Here is a 26,148-nt window from a genome sequence, read left to right on the forward strand (position 1 = left end):
TCAGGGTCTTTTGTGTTTCCATACAATTTGTGAAATTTTTTGTTCTAGTTCTGTGAAAAATGCCATTGGTAGTTTGATAGGGGTTGCATTGAATCTGTAGATTGCTTTGGGTAGTATAGTCATTTTCATAATATTGATTCTTCCAATCCAAGAACATGGTATATCTCTCCATCTGTTTGTATCGTCTTTAATTTCTTTCATCAGTGTCTTAGAGTTTTCTGCATACAGGTCTTTTGTTTCCTTAGGTAGGTTTATTCCTAGGTATTTTATTCTTTTTGTTGCAATGATAAATGGGAGTGTTTCCTTAATTTGTCTTTCGGGTTTTTCATCATTACTGTATAGGAATGAAAGAGATTTCTGTGCATTAATTTTGTATCCTGCTACTTTACCAAATTCATTGAGTAGCTCTAGTAGTTTTCTGGTAGCATCTTTAGGATTCTCTATGTATAGTATTGTCATCTGCAAACAGTGACAGCTTTACTTCTTCTTTTCTGCTTTGGATTCCTGCTTTGGATTCCTTTTATTTCTTTTTCTTCTCTGATTGCTGTGGCTAAAACTTCCAAAACTATGTTGAATAATAGTGGTGAGAATGGGCATCCTTGTCTTGTTCCTGATCTTAGAGGAAATGGTTTCACCTTTTCACCATTGAGAATGATGTTGGCTGTGGGTTTGTCATATATATGGCCTTTATTATGTTGAAGTAGGTTCCCTCTACGCCTACTTTCTGGAGATTTTTTTATCATAAATGGGTGTTGAATTTTGTCAAAAGCTTTTTCCTGCATCTATTGAGATGATCATATGGTTTTTATCCTTCAGTCTGTTAATATGGTGTATCACATTGATTGATTTGCATATAGTGAAGAATCCTTGCATTCCTGGGACAAACCCCACTTGATCATGGTGTATGATCCTTTTAATGTGCTGCTGGATTCTGTTTGCTAGTATTTTGTTGAGGATTTTTGCATCTATGTTCATCAGTGATATTGGTTGGTAGTTTTCTTTGTGACATCTTTGTCTGGTTTTGGTATCAGGGTGGTGGTGGCCTTGTAGAATGAGTTTGGGAGTGTTCCTCCCTCTGCTATATTATGGAGGAGTTTGAGAAGGATAGGTCTTAGCTCTTCTTCTCTAAATGTCTGATAGAATTTGCCTGTGAAGCCATCTGGTCCTGGGCTTTTGTTTGTTGGAAGATTTTAAATCACAGTTTCAATTTCAGTGCTTGTGACTGGTCCGTTTATATTTTCTATTTCTTCCTGGCTCAGTCTCGGAAGGTTGTGCTTTTCTAAGAATTTATCCATTTCTTCCAGGTTGTCCATTTTATTGGCATATGGTTGCTTGTAGTAATCCCTCATGATTCTTTGTATTTCTGCAGGGTTAGTTGTTACTTCTCCTTTTTCATTTCTAATTCTCTTGATTTGAGTCTTCTCCCTTTTTTTCCTTGATGAGTCTGGCTAGTGGTTTATTAATTTTGTTTATCTTCTCAAAGAACCAGCTTTTAGTTTTATTGATCTTTGCTACTGTTTCATTTCTTTTTCATTTATTTCTGATCTCATCTTTATGATTTCTTTCCTTCTGCTACCTTTGGGGATTTTTTGCTTTAGGTGTAAGGTTAGGTTGTTTATTTGAGATTTTTCTTGTCTCTTGAGGTAGGATTGTATTGCTATAAACTTCCCCTCTTAGAACTGCTTTTGCTGCAGCCGTTGGTTTTGGGTTGTTATGTTTTCATTGTCAGTCATTCGTTTCTAGGTATTTTTTGATTTCCTCTTTGATTTCTTCAGTGATCTCTTGGTTATTTAGTAGTGTATTGTTTAGCCTCCCTATGTTCGTATTTTTTAGTTTTTTTCCTATAATTGATATCTAGTCTCATAGTGTTATGGTTGGAAAAGATACTTGATATGATTTCAATTTTCTTAAGTTTACCAAGACTTGATCTGTGACCGAAGATATGATCTATCCTGGAGAATGTTCCATGAGCACTTGAGAAGAAAGTGTATTCTGTTGTTTTTGGATGGAATGTCCTATAAATATCAATTAAGTCCATCTTCTTTAATGTGTCATTTAAAGCTTGTGTTTCCTTATGTATTTTCATTTTGGATGATCTGTCCATTGGTGAAGTGGGGTGTTAAAGTCCCCTACTATTATTGTCTCACTGTCGATTTCCCCTTTTATGGCTGTTAGCATTTGCCTTATGTATTGAGGTGCTCCTATGTTGGGTGCATAAATATTTACAATTGTTATAACTTCTTCTTGGATTGATCCCTTGATCATTATGTAGTGTCCTTCTTTGTCTCTTGTAATAGTCTTTATTTTAAAGTCTATTTTATCTGATACGAGTATGGCTACTCTAGCTTTCTTTTGATTTCCATTTGCATGGAATATCTTTTTCCATGCTCTCACTTTCAGTCTGTATGTGTCCCTAGGTCTGAAGTGGGTGTCTTATAGACAGCATATATACGGGTCTTGTTTTCATAACCATTCAGCCAGTCTATGTCTTTTGGGTGGCGCGTTTAATCCATTTACATTTAAGGTAATTATTGATACGTATGTTCCTATTACCATTTTCTTAATTGTTTTGGGTTTGTTTTGTAGGTCTTTTCCTTCTCTTGTGTTTCCCACCTAGAGAAGTTCCTTTAGTATTTGCTGTAAAGCTGGTTTGTTGCTGCTGAATTCTCCTAGCTTTTGCTTGTCTGTAAAGTTTTTAATTTCTCCATGGAATATGAATGAGATCCTTGCTGGGTAGAGTGATCTTGGTTGTAGGTTTTTTCCCCTTCATCACTTTAATATGTCCTGCCACTCCCTTCTGGCTTGCAGAGTTTCTGCTGAAAGATCAGCTGTAAACCTTATGGGGATTCCGTTGTATGTTATTGGTTGCTTTTCCCTTGCTGCTTTTAGTATTTAATTTTTGATAGTTTGATTAGTATGTGTCTTGGCATGTTTCTCCTTGGATTTATTCTGTATGGGACTCTCTGCAGTTCCTGGAGTTGATTGACTATTTCCTTTCCCATGTTAGGCACATTTTCAACTATAATCTCTTCAAGTATTTTCTCAGACCCTTTCTCTCTTCTTCTTCTGGGACCCCTATAATTCGAACGTTGGTGCGTTTAATGTTGTCCCCGAGGTCTCTGAGACTGTCCTCAATTCATTTCATTCTTTTTTGTTTATTCTGCTCTGCAGTAGTTATTTCCACTATTTTATCTTCCAGGTCACTTATCCGTTCTTCTCCCTCACTTATTCTGTTATTGATTCCTTCTAGAGAATTTTTCATTTCATTTTTTGTGTTGTTCATTATTGTTTGTTTGCTCTTTAGTTCTTCTAGGTGCTTGTTAAATGTTTCTTGTATTTTCTCCATTCTATTTCCAAGATTTTATATCATCTTTACTGTCATTACTCTGAATTCATTTTCGGGTAGAATGCCTGTTTCCTCTTCATTTGGTCTGGTGGGTTTTCACCTTGCTCCTTCATCTGCTGCATATTTCTCTGTCTTCCCATTTTGCTTAACTTACTGTGTTTGGGGGGTCTCCTTTTTGCAGGCTGCAAGTTCACAGTTCTCATTGTTTTTAGTGTGTGTCCCCAGTGGGTAAGGTTGGTTCAGTGGCTTGTGTAGGCTTCCTGGTGGGGGGACTGGTGCCTGTGTGCTGGTGGGTGGGACTGGATCTTGTCTTTCTGGTGGGCAGGGCTGCATCTGTGTGTGTTTTGGGGTGTCTGTGAACTTAGTATTATTTGAGGCAGCCTCTCTGCTAATGGGTGGGGTTGTGTTCCTGTCTTGCTAGTTATTTGGCACAGGGTGTCTAGCACTGGAGCTTGCTGGCCGCTGGGGGGAGCTGGGTCTTAGTGTTGAGATGGAGATCTCTGGGAGAGCTCTTGCCGACTAATATTACATGAGGCTGGGAGGTCTCTGGTGGTCCAATGTCCTGAACTTCCCTCCCACCTCAGAGGCTCAGGCCTGACACCAGGCCGGAGCACCAAGACACCGTCAGCCACATGGCTCAGAAGAAAAGGGAGTAAAAAAGAAAGGAAAAAAAAATTTTTTTTAATAAATAATTAAAATAAAAAAATTATTAAAATAAAAAGATAATACTAAAAAAAAAGAGAGCAACCAAACCAATAAAGAAATCCACTAATGATAAGAAGTGCTAAAAACTATACTACGATAAACATAAAAATCAGAAACAAGTCAGTCGCAGAAAGCAAACCCCAAGGCTACAGTTGCTCCCAAAATCCACCGCCTCAATTTTGGGTTGATTCATTGTCTATTCAGGTATTCCACAGAAGCAGGGTACCTCAGGTTGACTGTGGGGATTTAATCCACTGCTCCTGAGGCTGCACGGAGAGATTTCCCTTTCTCTTCTGTGTTTGCACAACTCCTGGAGTTAAATTTTGGTTTTGGCCCCACTTCTGCATGTAGGTTGCCCTCGGACTTCTGTTCCCACCCAGACAGGACGGTGTTAAAGCAGTGGCTGATTAGGACGCTCTGGCTCACTCATGCCGGGGGGAGGGAGGGGTACGGTAGTTATAATCAGAATGCGGGGCGAGACTGCAGCGGCAGAGGCCAACACGACATCGCAACAGCCTGAGGTGCGCCGTGTGTTCTCCCAGAGAAGCTGTCCTTGGATCACACAACGCTGGCAGTGGCGGGCTGCACAGGCTCCGGGGGCGGGTGTGTGGATAGTGACCTGTGCTTGCACACAGGATTCTTGATGGCTGCGGCAGCAGCAGTAGTGGTTCTTGCCCATCTCTGGGGTCCGAGGTGATAGCCGCGGCTCACACCTGTTTCTGGAGCTTGTTTAGGCGGTGCTCTGCCTTCTGTGGGCAGACAGGGAAGGAATCCCCTCTCCTCGCGCACCCCGACACAATGGTCTCTTGCCTCTTAGGCAGGTTCAGAGTTTTTCCCGGACTCCCTCCCGGCTAGCTGTGGCGCACTAGCCCCCTTCAGGCTGTGTTCACGCAGCCAACCCCAGTTCTTTCCCTGGGATCTGACCTCCGAAGCCCGAGCCTCAGCTCCCAGCCCCCATGCGCCCCAGCGGGTGAGCAGACAAGCCTCTCGGGCTGGTGAGTGCTGGTTGGCACTGATCCTCTGTGCAGGAATCTCTCTGCTTTGCCCTCTGCACCCCTGTTGCTGCACTCTCCTCCGTGGCTCTGAAGCTTCCCCCCGCCCACCCCCTGTCTCCGCCAGTGAAGGGGCTTCCTAGTGTGTGGAAACTTTTCCTCCTTCGCAGCTCCCTCCAGAGATGCAGGTCCTGTCCCTATTCTTTGGTCTCTGTTTTTTCTTTCTTCTTTTGCACTACCCAGGTACGTGGGGATTTTCTTGCCTTTTGGGGAGTCTGAGGTCTTCAGCCAGCGTTCAGTAGGCGTTCTGTAGGAGTTGTTCCTCATGTAGATGTATTTTTGATGTATTATTTGTGGGGAGGAAGGTGATCTCCACGTCTTACTCCTCTGCCATCTTGAAGGTCCCCCCTAATGCTTTAATTTTTAAAATAAATTTCAATTTAGACAAAATGTCCTCCATCCAATTTCCAAGTAAATAAAAATCTACAAAAATCTTTTAGAAACCTTCAAATTAATAATTTGATTCCACAAAACTGCTCTAACCTTAATAGAAAAAAAAAAAAAAACTAACCACAAGCATTTCTTGAATTGTGGATACAGTATGATAGAATATTCAAGACGACCATTAGGCCTTGACTAGTTTTTCAATAAAAAATTGTACAGAATTCAGGAGCCTCCACTTTTCATACAGGGATGACCCTCAGTTGGCTTAGGCGGTTAAATGATTCACTAGCTCCAAACAACTGCTTTGGGCATAATACATCTTTAAAGGAAAGGTAAGTTCTTTCCCTCTTTTCCAAGATATTTTTTGGGTTTATCTTATGTAAGTAAAAAAATAAAATGAAAAAAACTCAGTTTTTTATATAATATTTTTTTCCCAAAATAGTGTTGGCCAGTAAATTAAATTCTTTGAAACTAGGTCAGAGAAGCTCCCAAATAGAATCCCAAATAGACAAGGTGAGGGCAAGCCAATTCGAAAAATTTGTTTTAATATTTAAAACTGCCTTTTAAAACTTATCATTGTTATGTGAGAGGTATTCAGATCCAGTGAAATAGTACTGATAAGTTCCATGGGATTCCTAAAAGATCTTGTAAGCCTTGAAAGATCTTATGAGGTACTTAAATCAGTATAGTTGTGCCTTTTTTCCCTGTTTAAAAGAAGCGGAAATGAATAAGTTAAAAGGCATTTTCCTAACCCTGACTGCAAATCACAAGCTTGAGGCTGCTTGAAGCCAGCTGGCATGGTGCCCATTTACAGTAAGTTGTTTACTCCTTGTCGACCAATCATGTCACAAAGAATGAATGCCTACAGACAGAGTCAGACTGTCTTTTCAAGACAGAGCAAAAGAGAGGTTTATAAGCTTTATTAAATTCTTAGAGGTATTACTTTTAATACTGCTCTAAAATATTATAATCCAGTTTCCATAACCTCAGCGTTTTAAAGTCAAATAATTGCCCCTCAATAGACAATCTTAAAATAATAGTTTATCAGTGGAATGAGTGGTGTCCTCTAATCATTTTAAGTACCTTTTAAGTATAACTTTTAAAGGCTACAATATCTATCTTAAAATGGATTTGAACTTAATTAGACTGAAACCTTTAAATACACAGTGTTTAGCACGCAGATTGAGAATAGTAAAAGAAACAGAATGTCCAGAGGAAGAGTAAAAAACAGAAAAAATGAACTCTCATTAATAAGAGAGACGTGGGTAAGAATAACACGATGATTCAAACAAGTGATTCCTGGTCTGCCCTCAGAAATCATGTTTGCTACCTGGCACTTGGAGAGCCTCTTCCCACCCACACCAACCAGGTAGTAATAAACCTTTTTCTTTTGGACCAACCTTGTCTACTATTGCTATTCCCTAAATGTCTCCCCAGGGTTATCTGCCATCATTGTTATCAGCTGCCACTGAAAAGTTCAGAACATATCTTTCACTCAGTGTGTTCAATGAATGTTAAAATGAGTGACTGACAGACATAAAAAGGGAATGTCTCATCAAATAATCCTAGAATCAAGTCACCAACCATTTTGAACAAACCCCAGCTCAAAGGGCCCCAGGAACCAAAAGTACTTTTAAAGCTGCATATCTGGAGCAAAAAGATGACCAAACACAGAAATGAGAGATACCTTCAACAGCCTCTGTGGAAGGAGGACGAAGCTAGTAAGACCACAGAAACATCCAAAGCTAACTACTGTAAAACAGAAAGCACTATTATGTACGACTTGGCGTCTCTGGCTTCTTCCTTATACGCTTCTTGAGTCAATTTTTCAGTAGGTTCTAGAGACTTACACCTTTTACTATTAGAGGACCCTAAACAAATCATTTCACGACAGACATTTTCTAGTTATCTCAGTAATTTTACCTAATTTCCAAGCCCAAATGGCAGAGTGAATCATTTTATTAAATGTAGGATTATTTAGGCTCTCGGAGCTAGTATGGGTTGTTTTTTTGTCTGTTTGTTTCTCCATGTTCTAAATCCGTTATGCCCAGTAAATTCGGAGTGTTAGTTCCTGCAACCTTTGGTCCTATGATAATAATTCTTCTGCCATGTCTTTAACTTTTTTGTGTTTCTCACTTTCCATTTCTTTAAAAAAATCATGTGCAAATTCTATCAAATAACTTACTAAATTATCCTATACTACTTTCTAAAAAAATTAGGGGTGGGGGGTTTAGTGTTAATGATCATCATACTTAGGTTAAATTTCTCTTTTAAGAGCCCCGAAGGAGGCCCCGAAAATATACACAGAGTACTGGGACTAGTTACAGGTCAGAGTACATGATATTTCTAAGATCTCACTAGGGTGTGAGGTTTAAATTAGACTTCACTAGGTAAATAAAATCAAATTCTATCTTTGTTACAATAGTTAATACCTGGAAAGGTGCCACACTCATGGCCTTGGGAATTACATAGTTTATAAACAGGATTTCAAAATAATGATGAGGCAAAAGTGGTACTTCCTCACTTCCTCAGTCACTTCTAAACCCAAAGGGCTAACAATCATCAATTATTCATTAAATAGGTTGAAAGTTTTATTTTATATGGGTAATGTATTTCCTAGTACATTTGCTACAGGACAGCAAGTTGGTTTGTCAACACAATGATAAATAGCCTGGTAATAAGATTATGCATAGTATTGACAAAATTCAAATTTAATAGGTTGATAATTAAATATAATTCTTCTATAAATAGTTCCATTTTTCAGATAAATTTCTAACCTCACTTTCCCTTTCAATTTTAACCAATGAAAAAAACATAAACAAAAAACAGTTTTGTTTAACAAAACAACTCTATTCCGTACAAAATTGAGCATCAAAGCATGAGAAAGCTGAAACTGAAGGAAATCAAAAGATGTACCTTGTACCTATTAAGTGAAAAATAATTCTATAATTAAAAAAATTTAAATGAATTCTGTAATCCTCATTTTAGAGCTGAACGAAAGAAGGGCAATGTAGGCACTACAAATAGGGTAATGAACTACAAGTAGGGTCATGCCATAGGCTTTTTTTCCCTCCTTTTCTTCACCTCCCCCACTATTTTTTATAAAAGTTTTTCAGAGTAGTACCTTCAAATTCGCATTTTTAACATTCGATAAGAAAGAAAATTCTGTGGTATTAGTTGTCCTCACTGAAAAATACATACCTTCATAATTGTAATTTAATTGTCTCATATTAAGGTGGTATGTATTCCTAAGTATCATCTCATCTTCCCCCAAGCCTCACTTTCCCTTATATAGTTGTTAGACATCCAGAACTAAAAGTAGTTCTGAAATTTTGGTTAATAGGTAACCAAAAAACCTGAGGTAAACAAGAAAAAACTTCAGCAGATATTTTCTTGAATATCTTTTCAAGCCAAATGAACAGTTCTTTCATCTGAAAACAGCCCAGTTAAGATGCCTTGATCTTTAGGTTATTATGTGCTACTGAATAGGAAATTTATTTTCAGTAAAGTATGTCAGGATTTGGCTAAATGGGGCTGGGCTACAAGGAAATGAAAGTAGACATCTCTTCTCTTCGTATCCTCTCTTACCAGCAGCTCTTCCCATTCCCCACCCCAATAAACAAAACACTTATAGAATTGTTAAGTTTTGTTCTTTTTACTTCTTTATTCATCCTTTCAAATATTTTGCTGCCATTTTCCAAAAGACATTATTATTTAACATTCAGTATATAGAGAATTCTCCATCAGAGAATTTTTCTTAATCATATTCAGTGAGACCCATGTTAGTTCAGCAGTGGACAGGTCACAAGAGGACATGAGAAAGGAAGAAAGGCTCTGGGACACCTGCATTAACAGCAAGTATTCCACACAAGTAAATGATGTAATTTTGAAGAGGGATAGCCTTAATGTCATTTTGATCATGAGTCATGAATATCGTAGCATCCTCTGAACACTTTAGCCATTACAACCGTCTAATATCTGGTACCATTAAATACTTCTGAAAGGACTTCTACCGTGTAAATGTTACCAAAGAAATCTGAACACAAGAACCTCGTAACTATTCTCTTTGTCTGTAGTTTTACCTGCTTTGATCCGTTTTCCTAAAACAAGAGTCTTCAAGCCCTTAGCTGCAAAATCCTTCGTTTTAAAAAGTAAACCTTATGCAGAACCCCCAACACATAAAACAGGTAGAAGTGATATTATACTGATAAAGCATATTTTATACAAAATCATAATACTAATCTATATAGGAAGCAATCAGATCAGTGAAGCTGTTTTGCTAAAACCAGTAAAACTGAAATTGGAATGCCAGGCTTACCATCAAACTTGTATTTGTATTTAAACAGAGTTTGGAAACCACTGCCCTAAAACCTCACATTGTCTCCATTATCAGCCCCAAGCCTCATTTCCAAACCTCTATCAAACCTTCTTTTCCTTATAAAAATAAAGCCCGAACTTTAACAAGGCCCACCAAAATCTGGACTGTAACATATCTCTCACCAATTTCTTGCGGCAACTGTCTTCTAGTCGGTATGTTTTCTCAGTGTCCCTCAGTATGCCAACTTAAATTCCTTCATTCATTTACTTAACGTATATGTTCTGAGTGCCTATAATGAACCTCTAGATTTTTGCTTATTCTGTCCCTTTTTGCCTTAGAATCTTCCTCAATGATCCTCAACAAAAGCTTTCTCCTCTTATTTCCCAAAGTACTCAGTGACTTCTGCCACTCATGAATTCTGAAGTGATTGCTTTTTATTAATTAATGGGCCACATGGTATACAGTCAATACTAATAGAGAAATGTACCAAAGTACACAATTGTTTCCTCAGTTTGGATTTTTAAAAATCAAGCTTTTATTTCTACTAGAGAAAATAAAACCATTTTTGAATTTCAAAATTAAAGATTTGAGTTTCATATATTTTATAGGAAAAAGCATACATGAATGCATAGTTTAAGTGGTATGTGTGGTTTCAGCTTACTCTGTTGAGTAATTAAAAATTTAAAAGCCACAGTGACACTGTGAAAAGCTTACTAGGTTGCAAAAGAAAAGCCACATTTTTCACATACGTGATTAAAGAATAATTATCCAAGGTATTTTTTATAGCACAATATTTGATCAAAATTTTGTAATATAAAAATTTTGTTTTGAAATATACTAAATGCGTGAGTTCTAATCTCTGCCACTATTTGCAAACTTAGTAAAACTACTTCTAGTGGATTATATATGATTTGGTTTTGAAAGATGTTTAGATTTTTTTCTCTGCAATTTTATGTACTATCAAGCTGTTTTTTTTAAAAATTGGTAAAAGACGCCAGCCTTGTTTCAGAGAGGACTTGAATCAGCTTTAAAAGATAGGTAAAATTCAAGGTGGTAATTTTAAAGAGGGTGAAGTTTTCAAGCTCATCAATTACATTTCTATAGGAGTAGCTTACTAGATCACTGTTAAATTATTTAGAAACAAAATATTCAGGATACTCTCAGACTTTTTCTTTGCTGATTAATATAAGACTAATCTAAAATTTACTACTGCCACATAAAACATCAATATAAGAATAAAGAAATTTACCCATATTTAATCACATAGTTGCCAAAAGTGGTACTAGGCTTTGTCTTACCTGTAACATATAATGAAACATTAAAGACATTGCTCCACCTACTGATGTTTCTTTGGTTTCTGTTATCTCACTAAGGGACCCCTGTAAAGCAACTGATAAATAGTAAGCAGAGTGACTTCCAAGTTAAGCACACAGCCTAGCTCTACTGTAAATTGTCTCCACTATAAACTGACAGCTACTGCTGTACAGCACCTGAAGAGTTTTGTCTGGAGTCTATCCAGTGAAAAATAAAAACAAACGAAGCACACAGAAGTTACAACATACTGATTACTGTTTAAAATAAGTTAAATACCCCACAGAAGAAGGAATGGGGATGAAGAAACATAATCATGTCGCAGAACAATTCTGGATGTGGAGTATTTTCCTTTCAGCGACTGGAGAGTACTGAATATTTAGGCTGAAAACAGATGAGAGCTGTTTATCTAAACTCAGCCAATAGCTTTCTTGTTTGATTGTTAGATTAAGCTAGTTTTATTGACTGTAAGTAGGAAGCACTGCCGAATGACAGAAGACAAACTAGGCAGCAACGATACAGGAATTAATGTCCCTGGATTAAGACCTTTGGATTACGGCATAATTAAAAATAATAAATTTTAATAGAATTAGAAGAGGAAATGAAAGATAAGTTAATTGGCAAAAGTCTTCTATCAGTTACTTCCTAGACTATGGAGAGTCTTATTTTTTTTTTTTCCATTGCCTCTTTGATCAGGTCTTTATTCAAAATCAGCTGTCCAAAATGATTTGACCTTTACAGAATAAACAAATGTAAGTTTATGCAGCAGCCTTCTTTTCCTCTGTGGTGGGTTTTTTTTTCTGTGGGCTTCTTTTTAGTGGGCTTCTTTTCAGATGCTGGTTTCTTGGTCACTGCAGCCTTTTTTCCCACCAAAGGCTTCTTTGGTTTCTTCAGCTTCTCAACGCAAACAGCCTTCTTTCCTTTCTTTTCCACCACAGGCTTCTTGCCTGGAACCTCCTTCTCATCTGATTTGGCTTCTAGTGCTGCTGCTGCCCTATCCATCTGGATTTTGTGGTTCTTGGCCTGGCGAAGAATGGTGTTCCGGCTCACCGTCTTTGCATATGGGTTTAGCTTCAACACGATTCTCAGGTTTTTCAGTGGATTCTTCTTTAGGACTCTGCCGAGGGCTCTTTGGATCTCTGGGCTTTTCAAGATTCTGCTAAGGTGTGTGTTGAGCATCTTGTGCATGGGGAGGTTGTAGTTACTCCTGAGGAGGCAGCTTTATGCCAAGTGCCATACAGCTCCTCTAACTTGGGGAAAGCACTTGCAGTCCAAATGCAGGAACATCCCACACGCCCACTAGGAGCAAGTTTCAAAATGTTCCGTTTGCTTACATTAAGCAGAGTAATTCCAGGGATGTTTCTGAAGGCCTTGATGATACCACTGTCCTCATTATAGATGATGCAGGGTCCCCTGCGCTGGCTACAGCGACGGTTTCTCATTTTGCCTTTGCCAGCTCTCATTCGCTGTGAGGCGTAGAACTTTTTGATATCATTCCAGGCCTTAAGTTCCTTCAGAAGCAAAACAGCCTCCTTGGTCTTCTTGTAGCCTTCAACTTTATCTTCAACCACCAAAGGAAGTTCAGGAACTTCCTCTACACGATGACCTTTAGACATGACCAGCGCTGGTAAAGCCGGGGCAGCCAACGCAGAGCAGATGGTATATCGCTTCTGCATTGTATTCACCCTGTGGTGCCAACGTCGCCAGGTCTTGGTTGGCGCAAACATGAGCCCCCCCCCCACGACACATATTTCCAAAAGCACCCTGGCCAGAACAGTGAGTGCCGCCACCTCGAACCCTGGGAATTCAAGCCACAGCTCTGCCAGTACCCCAAGACTCAGCACTGGTTTGATGACCTGCTAATTCACTGGCAGCATAGGGCTGTCTGTTGTTTTTGCACAAGTTGGTGTGAACAAGGTTCACAACATCTGGTTGACTGGGAGCCTTGAACACAGCAGGCAAAGTGACATTTTTGCCAGATGACTCCCCCTTTTCAGAGTACACTGATACCAGTGGATGAGCACACGCCATGGCGAGGAGAGGAGAAGGCCACACTCCCCTCAACCTGGCGGCTTCCACAGTAAAGGCCAATGGAGAGTCTTGATTCGGTGATAAATCAAGCATTCCCTGTTTCTATACACAATGCTTTTTAAAAATCATTTGTGATAAGTGAAAACACACATGTTTTACAAGGGGGTGTGGGGATGAGGTGGGTAATGTCCTATTCCAAGAAAGCTAAAGTATACTACAGAATCCCTAGTTGTACTTCATTCTAAAGATACAATATTCAGTGATATATTTCTATACTTCACACGCTCTCTGATTTTTTTCCCCCTTTATTACTGAACAAAAAGTACACCTGATTAAGTGTAAGGAGCACGCAGGTAAAGCCAGAGATTGACTATTTGGTGCACACTCACAATTTCTATCACTGTCCTAATTTTATTAAATATAGAAACCCAACATTTTAATCCCTAAATCAGCACCATAATTTTTTCTATTTTCAATTAATTTCACTAAAATTACAGAAAAATATAATATAACAAATGGCATTTGAAATAAATTTTAAAACCCTAGAACTCTTTCTTCAAAGAAAAGCTTCACTGGAAATAAGGTATGTAATAAAACCTGGGTAGATTTCTCTGTGTTAGGCCCCATCTCCTGGAGTTACCACTATAGTTCGTGACAGTTCTTCAGAGTAGTCTGAAAAACACTACTAAATCAATCAGTTGCTCAAATACCACCATACAGATAAAGATGACACTACTACTGAAACTTTTGGATGGTGGGCAGTACCACCATAGAGTGGCTTGAAATGTTTGTCAGCTGCTATAAGAATTTTCTAGGTTTACCAAGAAAAGCAGTTTGGTGGAAAAGGCATAAATATGTACTTTTCAAACAACTGCAGCTTCTTTACAAAATAGCTCATTTGTTCCAAAGTTGAACTTGTGACAGTTCAGGACCACTTGTGTAGTAGACAATATACAAGACGATAGATTGTAAAGTTAAGACCAACAGTAAAACAGTTTGCAAGAGCTCTAATGCTGGCTTTTGGTGAATATGAATTCATTTTCCAAACCAAAGGGCCATAATAGTATTTTCCATTATTCAGAACTGGAGAGACTTCAGAGAAAAAACATTTGGGTTTTACAAAAAGCACTTTTAATATAAGAGAGTGAAATTAAGCACTCTGTAATGACTTAAATGGAAAAAGAATCTAAAAAAGAGTGGATATATGTGTATGTATAACTGATTCACTTTGCTGTGCAGCAGATACTGACACAACGTTGTAAATCAACTATACTCCAATAAAAATTTTAAAAAAGAGAGTGAAATTAGCAAAAATGGTGGAGTAAGGAACTCCAGATTCCACCCCCCACACGAGCAAAGAATAAAAAGGCACAAATGGTCAGAACCAATGTTTCTGGAACCCTCAAAGGCTTGCAGCAACCCAGACAAAGCTTATTCCAACACCCAACCCCCCGCCACAGCCCCGCCACTGATTCTTGGTTAAGAATAGCAAACTTTGTGGTGTTTTTAACTTACCCAGTCCCATCCCCTACTCTCCAGCTTAGCAGTAGTCATGAAAATAACAGCCCACATTCCTAGTACCAGAGGTAGTAAAATGAACCGTATTTGCAAAGAATTCTAATTATTTGTTCTGACCATTCTGGTGGCTCCCTAGAAGACCACCTCAAAAAGACTGTCTTTATTTTGCCTAACTCAGACCTGGCTCAGTGCTAAAGTGCTATATTTCAGCGGTAGGGGGCAGGGTTGCAATGTGTGGCTGGGGGTGAGGGATTTGTTGGCAATGTTCATGCTAATGTCTTAGTTTGCTGTTGCTTGGGGTGATGGATAACAGTTGAGGGCAAACAATAAACTAACCAGAAAGCTTAGAAGGAAAGTCTGGAGCTTTGAAAAGGTCTGACATATTCTGGAAATCTAGAAGGCCGAATGCATGGCCTCAGGAAAGATCTAAGAAGGCCCTAGGATTTCACCTCCTATTGACCTTGAAGCTCTATGGAAGCTGGAAGTAAAAGCTAAGGCAGAGTTGTAAACTCCAGGAGTTGAAAGTTAAAGGCTCACCCTAACACACACTGAGCCCCCAGGCAAAGATTGGAAAATTTTATTGTTTCCAGATATTTAATAAAACCACTGTTCAATCATTAATTGACACTAAGCAAATGGAACAGAGACTTCAGGGTCCACAATGGACAAAGAATACAACCTTTACAGAATTAGTTCAAACAGTCACTAAACAAACAGCATCTACAATACACATCGAAAACAACAAACACTGCAAAGGGGGAAGAGGTACCATATTGTAATATTTGAAATATCCAGTTTTCAAAAAAAATTACAAGGTATGCAAAGAAATAAGAAAGTATGGCACATGCACAAGAGAAAAGAATAGAAGCGGACTGAGGAAGCCTAGATGTTGATCTTTCTAGACAAAGCTATTTTAACTGTGTTCCATGACATAAAGTAAACTATGTCTAAAGAACTTAAAGGAAAGTAAAAACAAAAATGTGTCATTAAATTGAGGAGATTAATAAAGAGATGTTATAAAACTGAACCAAATGGAAATTTTGGAGCAGAAAAGTATAATAACTGAAATGAAAAATTCACTGTTGGGGCTCAAAAGCAGATGTGAGCAGGCAGAAGATTCAGTAAACTTGAAATGGAAAAAACAAACAAAAACACCAGAGGCTCAGAGACCTGTGGGACACCATGAAATACACCAACATATGCATAATGGGAGTCACATAAGGAGGAGAGAAGGGGGCAGCAAGAATATTTAAACAAATAGTGGCCAAAAATATGCCAAATTTTATGAAAAATATCCAAGAAGCCCAACAAACTCCAAAAGAATAGACACAAAAAGATCCACACATAGGCACATCATAAACTATCAAAAGCTAAAGACAGAATCTTGAAAGCAGCAAGAAAGATGCAACTCATTATGTTCAAGTGATTCTTAATAAGACTAACAAGTGATTTCTCATCAGAAACTACACAGGGGCAGGCCAGAAGACAGTAGGATGACATATTCAAAGTGCTATAAGAATTCAGAGTTAGTCAAGAATTCTATATCTGGCAACACAATCCTTCAAAAATGAAGGAGAAATTAATACCTTCCCAAATAACAAAAACTGAAGCAGTTCATCATTAGAAAACCTGCCCTCCAACAAATGCTAATGGGAGTTCTTCAGGCTGAAATGAAAAGACACTACACAGTAACTCAAATACACATGAAGAAATAAAGTACACTAGGAAAGGTAACTACATAAGTAAATGCACAAAACAGTGTAAATGTACCTTTTGTTTATCACTCCTTTTCCCTTTCTTATTGAAAAGACAACTGCATCAACAGTAATTATAAATCTAGGTGGATAGGCACACAATATATAAAGATGAAATCTGTAACAATAACAGACAATCTAATATAGAGATATATATAGACAATATGTAATCTCCAGGGCAACCAATAAGAAAATTACTCAAAAAATAGAGTAAAAGAAATGACAAGTGAATTAAAATTATCACACTAGAAAACTTTAATACAAAAGAAGATAGTAATGGAGAAACTAAGGAACAAAAGAGTCCTCCTTGCCAGTAATTATATTAAATATCAACAGATTAAACTCTCAAATTAAAAGGCAGAGGATGGCAGAATGGATTTAAGAAAATGATCTAACTATATGCTGTCTACAGAGACTCAGATTTAAAGACAGAAATAAACTGAAAATAAAAAGATGGAAAAAGATATTCCATTCAAACAGCACACACGAGTGGCTACACTAATATCAGATAAAACAGACAACACAAATATTGTCTCCAGAGACAAAGATGGGCAGTGTATAATGATAAAAGTGAGTAACAAATATAAACATATATGCACCAAACAACAATATGAAGCAAAACCTAACAAAAGAGAAATAACCCAGTAATATTAGTTGGAAATTTTAATACCCCCACTTTCAATAGTAGAACTAGAAAGAAATTTAGCAAGGAAATAGACACTTGAACACCACCCTATAACAATTAAATCTAAGAGACATCTGTAAAACACTCCAAAAGAAAAACACTACAAAAGAATAATATTAATTCTTGTCAAGTGCACATGGAACATTCTCTAGGCTAGATGATACATTAGGTCATAAAACAAGTCAAATAAAATTTAAAAGGCTGAAATCATACAAATTATGTTCTCTGACCACAACAGAATGAAGTTAGAAATTAACAGAAGAAAATTCAGAAAATTCACAGATATATATAAATTAAACATTCCAAATAATTAGTGAGTTAAAGAAAGAAAAAAAAAATCACAAGGGAAATGAGAAAATACCTTGAGATAAATGAAAACAAAATATAAAACATACCAAAATTTATGGGATGCAGCAAAAGCAGTACTAAGAGGGAAATTTATAGCTGTAAATGTTTACCTTATAAAGAAGAAAGAACTGAAATCAATAGCTTTATCTCCCACCTTAAGAAACTAGAAAATGAAGAAGCATAAATAAAGGAATAATAAAGACTAGAGTGGAAATAAATGAAGTAGAGAATAGAAAAACAATAGAAAAGATCAACAAAACCCAAAGTTGCTTCAATGAAAAAAATCAATAAAAACTTTAGCTAGATTGACCAAAAAAAAAAAAAAAAAGAAGACTTAAATGACTAGAATCAGAAACGAAAGTGTGAACATTACTACTGACCTTAGAAAAATAAAAAGGATTATAAAGGAATACAATGAACAACTGCATACCAACCAATTAGATAACCTGGATGAAATGGACACATTTCTAGAAACTACCAAAACTGTCTCAAAAAGTAACAGAAAATATCAAAGACCTATAATAAGTAAAGAGATTAAGTTAGTAATCAAAAAAATTCCAACAAAGCCCAGATGGCTTAGCTGGTGAATTTAACCAACTGTTTAAAGAAGAATTAAGAACAGGAGAGGAGGGAACACTTCCTAACTTGGTCTGAGGCCAGTATCATGATATCACAGCCAGACAGATACATTACAATGAAACTACAGAACAATATCCCTTATAAAGATAAGTGCAAAATCCTCAACAAAATACTGGCAAACTAAATCTAGATGCATACAAAAACCGTTATAAACCATAACCAAGTGAGAGTAATCCCAGGAACACAAGGTTCGTTCAGTGTATGAAATCAATTAATATAATAAACTATACAAGAGACTGAAAGCAAAACCACATAATCTTCTCAATAGATGCAGAAAAAACATTTGACAAAATCCAACACCCTTTCATGATAAAAATACTTAACAAACTAGGAAAAGAGGGAACTTTTTCAATCTGATACAGGATATCTATGAAAAACCCACAGCTAACAACATACTGAAACTGAAAGTTTTCCCTCTGAGTTCAGGACCAATACAACATGCCCACTTTCACCACTGCTATTTAGCATTACACTGGAGGTTCTAGCTAGGGCAATTAGGCAGGAAACAGAAGTAAAAAGCATCCAGATTGGAAAGGAAGAAACAAAACTATTTCTACTTGGAAATGACAGGATCTTATGTATAGCAAATCTTAAAGAATCTACCCAAAAAACTTACTACAGCTAATAAATTCAGCAGTTGCAGGATACAAAACAACACAACATATCAGTTGCATAACTATATTGTAGCAATGAACAACCTGAAAATGAAACTAAAAACAAACACAAAAAACCAAATTTACAACAGCTTCAAAAAGAATAAAAATACTTAGGAATAAATTTAACCAAAGAAGCACAAGAGTTGTATACTGAAAACTACAAAACACCGTAAAGAAATTAAAGATCTACACAAATGGAAAGATATCATGTGTTCATGAACTGGAAGACTTTAATATTGTTAAGATGGCAATATACCCCAAAGTGATCTACACGTTCAATGCAATCTCTATCAAAATTCCAACTGCCATTTTTCGGAAATGGACAAGCTGATCCTAAAACTCATGTGGATCTGCAAGAAACACAGAATAGCCAAAATAATTCTGAAAAAAGAACAAAGTTGGAGGGCTCATATTCCCAATTTCAAAACTTAGTATGAAAAAATAGTAATAAAAACAGTGTAGTACTGGCATAAAATCAGGCATGTAGACTGATGGAATAGAACTGACTGTCCAGAAATAAACCCATACATTTATGGTTGGTAAGTTGATTTCAACCAGGGTATAGAAATCATTCAATGGAGAGATTAGTCTTTTCAACAAATAGTGGTGGGACAACTGGGTATCCATATGTAAAAGAATAAAGTTTGATCCCTACCTCATACTATATACAAAAATTAACTTAAAACAGATCAAAGAGTTAAATGTAAGTGCTGAAACTATAAAATTCTTAGAAGGCAACACAGGTGAAAAATCTGTGACCGCGGATTAGGCAACATTTTTTTAAAGATATGACAACAAAAGCACAAGCAAAGAAAAAATAAATTGGACTTCATTAAAATGAAAAACATCTGTGACTCAAATAACACGATCAAGAAAATGAAAGGACAACCCTCAGAATGGGAGAAAATATCTGCATATCACGGATCTGATAAGGGTCTAGTATTCAGAACATATAAACAACTCTTACAAACAACAATAAAAAGACAACCCAATTAAAAAATAGGCAAAGGATTTGAACAGACATTTCTCCAAAGATATACAAATGGCCAAGAAGCACTTGAAAATATGTTCAATTTCATTTGTCATTTGAGAAATGCAAATCAAAGCCCCAATGAGATACACACACCCACTCAGACGGCCCTTATAAAAAAGAGAATAACAAGTATGGGCAAGGATGTGGAGAAATTAGAATTCTAATATGTTGTTTGTGGAACTGGAAAATGGTATATAGCCACTGTGCAAAAGTTTGGCAGTTCCTCAAAAGGTTAAACATAGGTATCTATTAATGCCCCTCCTAGGTATCTATGAAAGATAAATTAAAAACATATGTCCACACAAAAACTTATACACGAATGTTCGTAACATTATTCACAATAGCCAGAAAGTGGAAACAGCCTAAATGTCTATCAGCTGATGAGTGGATAAACAAAATGTGGTATAGTCATATAATGGAATATTATTTAGTCATAAAAAGGAATGGAGTACTGTTAAATGTGACAACACAGATGAACCTTGAAAACATTCTAATTGCAGGAAGGCAGACACAAAAGGCCACTTATTGCATACCATTTATGTGAAATTTCCAGAATAGGCAAATCCATAGGACAAAAAGATTAACGATTGATCGCCAAGGATGTTGCTAAACATCCTACAATGAACAGAACGTCCCCCAACAATAAAGAATTACCCAGTTCAAAATGTCAGTAGTGCTGAGGCTGAAAAATCCGGTTCTAATGTGAAGTTTAATCTATTAAATAGGAAAAAATAATCCATCATGTAGAATTATATTAATATGATTTTGAGACTACTCCAGACTTCCTAGAGCTCTAATTCCTCATACATTTTGACAATATCAAATCAGATGGTAAAGGTGTGTTCCAAGTATCAGTTTCAAGTTTAGAGTGTACCTTAAAGGTCACCTATTTTAAGACATCCTTAAGATTTTGCAATTCAAGTAAGTTTCTTTTTCTGAGAAGAGTTCAACCATACTGGATATAAGGATTCTGGGAAATTTGAAAGCCATCACAGTGTTTTTAGAACTTGTTATAAGGATGTTTCATCTGTAGAAATCTCCTACCTATTGTACATTTACCTCTACTCATTGGAGAAGATGAGATTATGGGTTTTGAGGTTGGGATCCAGGACTTCATATTTGGCTTGGTGATCAGGTCATCTGGGCGTCGTGCTGAAGAGGCTGTACACAATAATGTGTGTAACTGTAAGAAAGCTGTGAGCACGCTGGTACCTGTGCATCTTTTCTAATCAGTTTCCCTGGAACTGGAATCTGACCAATCACTAGTCATTTATTCTTCTTTGAAAGATGAGATAAAAGATGTTCACAAAAGCTTTCAAAGGGAGCTCCTTATGGATGAAAGTGTTTGAAAACCATGAATATGGGCAGAAATGCCTTAATTTACAAAATCAATGTACTTTTGAATGAAAAATATGAGAAGTAAATATTCATGTTTATAATTCTGTGAAGCAGAAAGCACTCAAGTATAGTGGGAAAAGGCACAGACTCAGAAGTAATGACCTAGTTTCAAATCGTGGCTCTGCTGAACTAACATCCAAGTCACTTAATCTCTCTGAACCTGCTTTCTTATTCAAAAGAATAGGGATAATTTTATATTTGCTCTAAGTACCTCACCAGATTATGAGGATCAAACGATAATACAATTTGTGAAAGGTGTTATAATAAATACTTACTTGCCTAATAAAGAATGTATTTCAATGGAGAGGTTTTTTTTAATGAACAAAGTTAAAAATTCATGGAAAAGGAGATTAAAATGGAATCTTGCTCTTTGGTTTAAGATACTAGTACAATACTAAAGCAGCTCAGTGGCTCTTCATGATAGTAGTCCCTCCAAACCCTTTTCCCCCAACCCTCAAAAAAGATGTTTTCTGATATCTTCTCAAAAATAATAGCTCTGGAACACGTTGCAGATGCTATCAACTTAAGTTTACTCTCTTTGGCTGACTTTATGTCATCTTGGGCTGGCAGCTAGGAGCCAATGACAAAACGGTACCACTTGCACAGTCTCCAGGCAGAGGAAGCCTACTGACTTTTTGTTTTTAAAAGACCTACAAAATGGTAACTCTGAGGTATAATGTGCATTATCATCATCCTTCTCAAAAAGCCACTAATTATAAATATGTCATTACTATTTAGCCAACTTTACTTAAAATGAGGGAATAAGTTAATTTTCAGACTCTCTCTTCCGGGGCAGAATGATAATGAATTTCTTAGAAGCTGCATATTTATAAGAAGGGAGTCTTGAGACATGAAGCCAGTATATTAAGGACACTGGCTACAGATGTGTGTTTTACAACACATTGGTCTTCCCAGGCTTTAGCAATGACTGGTCTTTAGCTGAGGTTATATTGGTCTGGCTTCAGGCTATTATTGGTTGTACCCCTACTCAAACACCTACTCGCCTGAGCAGTTTCATGACAGATGCAGAAGTTACAAGTTTTTATTGACTCCCAAGAAATCAATAAAATGGCTTGAAGAAAAGAAAACCCAAGTTCAAATACAATGGAATTAGGTCTATACAAAAGCAAATTATCAGGAACTATAAGTAGTTAGAAGCTTAGTATCCGGGATCGTGAAGGCAATCTGACACTAACGATGTATCAATTCAGAAAAACTGTTAAAATTTGTTTTTTAAATGTCCATGAATTCTTTAGACCACAGCCAAACGAAAAATAAACTGAAAAGTATGGAGGGCTATTAATAAAAGTATAGAAATATAGGAAACTAAATGTTTTCCATGAGTCTTACTCATAACTAAATGAGTCCTTAAGTGACCAAAGACCAGAAAAGGAAAAAACTGTATTTTACATTTGGGAGGTAGTCTTTAAAAATGTTTTTGTTTTTTCATTATATGCACATCCATGTTACATTACGTGGCTACTTGAAGTTACCAGACAAATTAGTAATACCTTAAATACCAGAATGAAAGTGTTTTTCTTAAAAGAAAACTCAATTCGAATTTTGAAAATAACTTTAACTTTCAATTTTCACACTTTTATTCCATTCTGGAAAGTGCCCTTGATTTCTGATTTACAACTAAAGCAGATTTGTACTGCACAGTCTAGCATTTAATTAGAAACCATTTTGATCTCTTCTTGTTACATATCAGTCTTTTTCATCATTCCATAAGACTGTAAGCTCCTGAGCAGGAATTCGGCTTTTTCTTTTTAGTCCTTACCAGGATGTCAGAGTGCTCAGAAGACAGAGGAGCAGTGCTTGCTGACAGACATTACCCTCAGCAGAAACTGCAGCTGTGACGCTCAGGAGTAGCCAAAGTATGAAGCAAAAGAACTGTGAGCTTGAGAAGAAGAGCCCTGAGGATGCACCACGTCCCTGTCACTTACCAGATGGGTGTCAACTTGTTTCACCTCTCTTACCTTTTGTCTCTTTATCAATAAAGCAGTGGTAAACGATACATTTCTCCTAGCATTATCATTAAATGAGATCAAAAATGGGAATGTTCTGTATATCGTTAAGAATTCCATGTTACTATAACTTACAATTATCTATGCCGCTGTTGCTAGGGTAAAATACTAATCACATTTTTCTTTCCTTTCCCAAAGAATTGTTTTGTCTACCCACAAACTGCTCAACTGATTCTCTCCAACCTTTTTTCCCACGTCTCTTCCTTAGCCTTCATTTAACACTTGTAGTAAGTTTCAAAATTTTCTGCAGTAGGCCCCTATGTTTTAACACAGCTGGTCACCATCATTATTATCTAACATGAGTCTTTAAAGCTTGCTGCAACTTTTAGCAACTAAAAGTTGGGGAGGCCGAAAAGGACCCACAGCACGTGTCCTTAGTACAGTCACTCAGAAACAGCTTACTATCATTCTGTTCAATAAGCAAAATTATTGCTCTGACTTCTAAACCATACATGTGTAATTTAACATACTAGTTTTATTCAATGAGGCAGAGTAGCTCCAGAACACCCAAAAGATTTCCTTTTAGGCACTTTTGTAAACAATGTTTATTCCAAGTCCTAATCTCAATTTCTGCATTAAAAGAAAACAAGCAAAAAAAAAAAAACTGCCTTGATTTCTAAATATTTTTTAAAAATCTACTTATATGGCACCATGAAAAACCAAAATGTAAATATTTCACATACACCAAACTGGCACAGAAGACCAGCACTACCACATGTTGGTGAGCATGTGGGGCAAAAAGAATACTTATAACACTGCTTGGAAACAATCTGGAATTATCTGTAAGTTGTGGATGTGTATACCTTCTCACTGAGTTGTTCCACTTCTAGATATAATTCCCTAGGAAAACACTCTTACAGTATGTACACTAAGAGACATTTTCACAGCAGCATTGTTCGAAATAGCAGAAAACTGGAAACAAGCCCAAATGTTAACTGGAGAGCAGATAAATGTACTATATTTATTCAAAGGCATAACATACATCTGTATTAATATACTTCAGATTATATGGATGAACCTTAAAATATTGAATTAAAAAAAATATGTTGTAAAGACTACATTCAACCTGAGTCCATTACGTGAAGTTAAAAAACATCTAAATCAAAATTATGTATCATTTGGGGATACATAAATAGGTAATAAAATCATAAAGCAAAAGGGAGCAAAAGCACAAAATTCAGTATTATAGTTACCAAAGGTTGGGCAGGAGGGTGATATGACTGGGAAGGGGCATGCAGTGAGCTTCAAAGGTAATAGTAATGATCTCTTCCTTATGTTAGCGAGGTGAGTACAAAGCAGTGTTTGCTTTATTATTCTGTAAATCATACATATGTTATATACTATTTTTGATATGTATGAAATAATTCATTTAAAAAGGTACCTATGGGAGCCTGAACCAAGACGGCAGAGTAGAAGGACGTGCTCTCGCTCCCTCTTGTGAGAACACCAGAATCACAACTAGCTGCTGGACAGTCATCGACAGGAAGACACTGGAACTCACCAAAAAAGATACCCACATCCAAAGACAAAGGAGAAGACACAATGAGATGGGCACAATCACAGCAAAATCAAATCCCATAACTGCTGGCTGGGTGACTCACAGACTGGCGAACACTTATACCACAGAAGTCCACCCACTGGAGTGAAGGTTCTGAGCCCCACGTTAGGCTTCCCAACCAGGGGGTCCGGCAACAGGAGAAGGAATTCCTAGAGAATCAGACTTTGAAGGCTAGTGGTTTTTGATTGCAGGACTTCGGGAAACAGAGACTCCACTCTTGGAGGGCACACACAAAGTAATGTGCGCATCGGGACCCAGGGGAAGGAGCAGTGAACCCAGGGGAGACTGAACCAGACCTACCTGCTACTGTTGGAGGGTCTCCTGCAGAGGCGGGGGGTAGCTCTGTTTCACAGTGGGGACAAGGAAACTAGCAGCAGAAGTTCTGGGAAGTACTCCTTGGTGTGAGCCCTCCCAGAGTCTGCCATTAGCCCCAGCAAAGAGCCCAGGTAGGCTCCAGTGTTGGGTTGCCTCAGGCCAAGCAACCAACAGGGAGGGAGCCCCGCCCCACCCATCAGCAGTCAAGTGGATTAAAGTTTTACTGAGCTCTGCCCACCAGAGCAACACCCAGCTCTACCCACCATCAGTCCCTCCCATCAGGAAACCTGCACAAGCCTCTTAGATAGCCTCATCCACCAGAGGGCAGACAGCATAAACAAGAAGAACTTCAATCCTGCAGCCTGTGGAACAAAAACCACATTCACAGAAAGATAGACAAGATGAAAACGCAGAGGGCTATGTACCAGATGAAGGAACAAGATAAACCCCAGAAAAACAACTAAATGAAGTGGAGATAGACAACCTTCCAGAAAAAGAATTCAGAATAATGATAGTGAAGATGATCCAGGACCTCGGAATAAGAATGGAGGCAAAGATCAAGAAGATGCAAGAAATGTTTAAGAAAGACCTAGAAGAATTAAAGAACAAACAAACAGAGATGAACAATACAATAACTGAAATGAAAACTACACTAGAAGGAATCAATAGCAGAATAACTGAGGCAGAAAAACGGATAAGTGTCCTGGAAGACAGAATGGTGGAATTCACTGCTGCAGAACAGAATAAAGAAAAAAGAATGAAAAGAAATGAAGACAGCCTAAAAGACCTCTGGGACAACATTAAACGCAACAACATTCACATTATAGGGGTCCCAGAAGGAGAAGAGAGAGAGAAAGGACCCGAGAAAATATCTGAAGAGATTGTAGTCGAAAACTTCCCTAACATGGGAAAGGAAATAGCCACCCAAGTCCAGGAAGCGCAGCGAGTCCCATACAGGATAAACCCAAGGAGAAACACGCCGAGACACATAGTAAGAAAACTGGCAAAAATTAAAGACAAAGAAAAATTATTGAAAGCAGAAAGGGAAAAACGACAAATAACGTACAAGG

General features: G+C 37.3%; 1 protein-coding gene and 1 pseudogene across 7 annotated transcripts in view; both read right to left on the bottom strand.

Annotated features, from left to right (window-relative positions):
- NR3C1 (nuclear receptor subfamily 3 group C member 1) overlaps positions 1-26,148 on the bottom strand; it is a 127,431-nt gene that overhangs the window by 68,881 nt on the left and 32,402 nt on the right. The window lies entirely within an intron of this gene.
- On the bottom strand, positions 11,852-13,183 carry LOC137755369 (large ribosomal subunit protein uL4 pseudogene; annotated as a pseudogene).

Source organism: Eschrichtius robustus, chromosome 2 (genome assembly GCF_028021215.1).
Source record: "Eschrichtius robustus isolate mEscRob2 chromosome 2, mEscRob2.pri, whole genome shotgun sequence".
In the NCBI taxonomy this organism is placed as follows: domain Eukaryota; kingdom Metazoa; phylum Chordata; class Mammalia; order Artiodactyla; family Eschrichtiidae; genus Eschrichtius; species Eschrichtius robustus.